The sequence below is a fragment of the Silene latifolia genome, chromosome 1 (assembly GCF_048544455.1).
Source record: "Silene latifolia isolate original U9 population chromosome 1, ASM4854445v1, whole genome shotgun sequence".
In the NCBI taxonomy this organism is placed as follows: Eukaryota; Viridiplantae; Streptophyta; class Magnoliopsida; order Caryophyllales; family Caryophyllaceae; genus Silene; species Silene latifolia.
The window spans coordinates 18,872,959-18,877,313 of record NC_133526.1 but is presented as its reverse complement, the minus strand read 5'-3'; positions in this window follow the sequence as shown (position 1 = coordinate 18,877,313).

The window sequence follows — 4,355 nt, the reverse complement described above, 5'->3', positions numbered from 1 at the left end:
TGTCACTGGAGTGTCTTCTTTAGATCCCACTAGGTCCGTGCGCATCCCTGGATTGGAGCAGATGATCCCTAGGCTTGACACCGTCCCGCAGACTGCTATGGCGTTGACTACCGAGAGCCGAAGAGAGTGGGCTATGAAGTGGGCCCAAAGAAACATGTGGTTCCTGAGTTTCTCCTCCAATGCTTTGTGGGTGTCGGACTCTTATCTGAGGTGGAGGAAGGCTGCAACTTCGGAAGAGCGAAAGATCGAGGAAGCGCGAGCCGTTGATGATCAAGGTGCGCGAAGGAGAGAAAGAGAAAGAGAAGCATCGACCGAAGGAGAAGAAGAAGCCGGCTTTCAGGTCATTCATCCTTCGAAGAAATCAAGACTACTCTGTCGCAGAGGTGGTGGTTGGCAAGAACGGAGGGGTCGGGCCTCGAGAAAGACCGTTGGTGATTAGGTCGAAGTGGTGCAAGAGCGCCGGCTCGAGGTCGCGACAAGAAATATGACAAGAACGACAAGGGCAAGGGAAAGATGGAGGAATAGCCCAAGTCTTTATTTATTATTTGATTATTATTATTATTGTTGTAATAAAAGGGGGGATTTTTAGAATCCTAGCCTATCTATTTTTATTATTTGCCGTATTATTATTACTAGCAATTGAATGAAATAAAAAGTTAAATGGTTATGAAACCGTGGTTATTTTCTTTAATTATTCTTGTCGAATTTCAAATGCAATGCAAATGTCCTTCTATTTACATTTTAAATAAAATGGTGGGTTGAATCCCGTGAAGGATTGCCTACGTATTCACTTAAAAAAAAGCGAAATCAAACCCTTGCGCGTAGTTCGAGTAAATGTAAAAGAATAATTGTTCGAAGCAAGAGCTTGTAATGAACATAGAAAATAAGCATGAGCTTTTGCTTACTCGGGAGGTGCGAATTTAGTTTGTTTGATGATATGAGGATGACAAGTTTGCCAAGATGCAAGAGCATAGTGACATTCAAATAGGCCAGGGGCCGTTTACTTAGTGCCGCAAGAGCGACACGCAGGTTTACGCGAGGCGCGTTTCTGTTCTATCCTAGGCATAGTACCGTTTCAGTTGGTCGAGATTTGTGGGGTTTGAAAACTCATTCCCGTCTAGGTCTGTGATTCTAACCGCACCCCCTTGGGAGTATGGATTTGACTAGATATGGTCCGGCCCAATTAGGTTTGAATTTCCCTCTCGGGTCGACAGGTAAGAGAGCTCTAACCGATTTGAGAACTAAATCTCCTTCTTTGATGTTTCTTGGCCTAACCCTTTTGTTGAAAGCTCGTTTGATACGTGCTTGATATGTTTGGACATTATGTAAGGCACGTAGCCGACGTTCATCCAGGAGGATGAGTTCTTCATACCTATCCCTCTTCCAATCGGCCTCAGGGATTTGACTTTCGAGTAGAATACGCAAGGATGGTATTTCTAACTCGACTGGTTGTACGGCCTCCATGCCGTAAGTCAAATAGAAAGGAGTAGCCCAGTGGGCGTCCCCGACGGATGTTCGATACCCCCACAAAGCGAAGGGTATTTTGCTTGGCCAATCTCTGTAATTGTCAGTCATTTTCTTGAGGATTGTGACGACATTCTTGTTAGCCGCTTCTACCGCGCCGTTAGTCTGTGGTCTATAAGGCGATGAGTGATGATGCTTGATCTTGTACTTGGCTAGCAATTGCTCGGTTTCGGCTTGGAAGTGGGACCCATTATCGCTGATGATCTCATGTGGGCAACCATATCGGCAGATGATGTTATTTTGTATGAATTTGGCTACATTTTTGGCCGTAAGAGCGGTGTAGGAAGCTGCTTCTACCCACTTGGTGAAGTAGTCAATCGCTACTAGGATGAAACAGTGACCTCCTGTTCCGGCTGGGGTTATTTTCCCAATTATGTCGATTCCCCACGCGGAGAATGGCCAAGGAGATGTCATCGTATAGAGCAACGAAGGAGGGACATGTTGTACATTCCCGAAGATTTGGCAATTGTGGCAGTGCCTCACATATTTGATGCAATCGGATTCCATTGTGGTCCAATAGTACCCTAGACGTGTGATTTTCTTTGCCATCATAGGTCCACTCATATGAGGACCGCACTCTCCATCGTGGACTTCTTCCATCACCTTTCGTGCCTGTGAATGATCAAGGCAACGCAGGACTACACCAAGAGGTGTTCTTTTGTATAACTCTCCTTGCATGAGGACGTATTGTGAAGCTAGTAGGCGTATAGCTCGTTGTCCCCTTTTGTCCATTTCCGGTGGATAGGTACCGTTAAGCTTGAAGTTTAGGATTGCTTGGAACCAGGGTTCTTGTGCGATTTCTTCTTCATTGGTAATTTGATGGACATAAGCCGGCTCCGACCGTCGTTCGATACACAAAGGCATTTCCATCATGTAATCTGGCATGTTTATCAAAGATGCAAGTTTCGCAAGAGCGTCTGCAAATTGATTTTCTTCTCGAGGTAGGTGTAAGTAGGTTACGTGATCAAAGAATTGAGCGACTTGGTCTATCCTAGCCTGATAGGGTGCTAGGCTTTCACTTCGGATTTTCCAGGATCCCGTAACTTGGTTGATGATTAGTGATGAATCTCCATGCACTCGGAGGTTTTTGATGCCTAAGCTTATCGCCGCTTGAGTCCAATTAAACAAGCCTCATACTCTGGGCGTTGTTTGTCACCTCGAAGTCGAGTTTGATGCGATCGGTGTATGCTCACCTTCGGGAGAAATGAGCAACACTCCTATCCCAAATCCTCTTAGGTTTGATGCTCCATCAAAGTATAGGTCCCAGGAGTCTACATCTGTTTGAAGTATGTCCTCGTCGGGAAATGACCAAGTATCTATGGCTTGTGCGTCGTTGATGGGATTTTCTGCGAAGAATTCGGCGACGGCGCGACCCTTTATTACTTTTAGTGGCACGTATTTGAGGTCAAATTCGGAGAGCATCATGGTCCATCTTGCCAGACGTCCGTTGAGAACTGGTTTCTCGAAGAGGTATTTGACTGGATCCATTTTGGAGAATATTTTGACGGAGTAGCTAAGCATGTAGTGGCGTAGCTTCTTTGTTGCCCACACAAGAGCGAGGCATGTCTTTTCGAGTTGTGAGTATTTGCACTCGTATTCCAAGAACTTCTTGCTTAGATAGTAAATAGCTCTTTCTTCGCTTCCTACAGTTTGAGCTAGCATGGCACCCATGGCAGTTTCAGTTACTGTGAGATATAAACCAAGAGGTTGATCTCGTTGTGGTGGCATGAGCACTGGTGGCTTAGCCAATATCTCCTTGATTCGATCGAATGCCTTTTGACAGTCGTCGTCCCACATGGTGTGGTCCGTTTTCTTGAGTTTCTTGAAGATAGGCTCGCAAATCATCGTGAGTTTCGATATGAATCGACTTATGTATTGCACCTTTCCCAGGAATCCTCGGACTTCTTTTTCTGTTTGAGGTTGTGGCATTTCAATCAGAGCTTTGATTTTTGAGGGATCTATTTCTATACCTCGTTGGCTAACGACGTATCCTAGGAGTTTGCCAGATGTCACCCCGAATGTGCACTTTTGAGGGTTGAGTCTCATATTGTACTTCCGTAGCCTTGCGAAGAACTTGCGAAGGTTCGCGATATGTCCCTCTCTTTCCTTGGATTTGACAATCATGTCGTCTACGTATACCTCGACTTCTTTATGCATCATGTCATGTAGGAGTGTAGTTGCGGTGCGTTGGTATGTAGCTCCGGCGTTGATCAATCCGAACGGCATTATCGTATAGCAATAGGTTCCCCATTGGGTGACGAACGCGGTCTTATGCATGTCTTCCATGGCCATTTTGATTTGGTTGTAACCCGCATATCCATCCATGAAGGATAGTAATGCATGGTCTGCAGTATTGTCTACCAATATGTCGATGTGAGGTAGAGGAAAGTCATCTTTCGGGCTTGCTTTGTTCAAATCTCTAAAGTCAACACAAACTCGGATTCTCCCATCCTTTTTGGGCACGGGTACTATGTTAGCTACCCAGTCTGAATACTCGGAAACTTTGATGAACCCGGCTTTGAATTGTTTGTCAACTTCTTCCTTAATCTTGAGAGCCCACTCTGTTCTCATTCGTCAAGCTTTGCATTTCACTGGGTTTGAAACCTGGCTTAATCGGAATCCTATGTTCGGCGATATCCCCGTCGATCCCTGGCATGTCTTTGTAGGACCAAGCGAAAACGTCTTTGAATTCATTTAGGAGGTCTATGAAATCGGTTCTTTCGGTTGAGCTCAAGGTAGTCCCTATCCTAAGTTCTTTGGGTTCTAGTTCGGTCCCCACGTTGATGGGTTCGGTGTCCTCATTACAGGTCCCCCTTCCCTTTCTTGTAGTA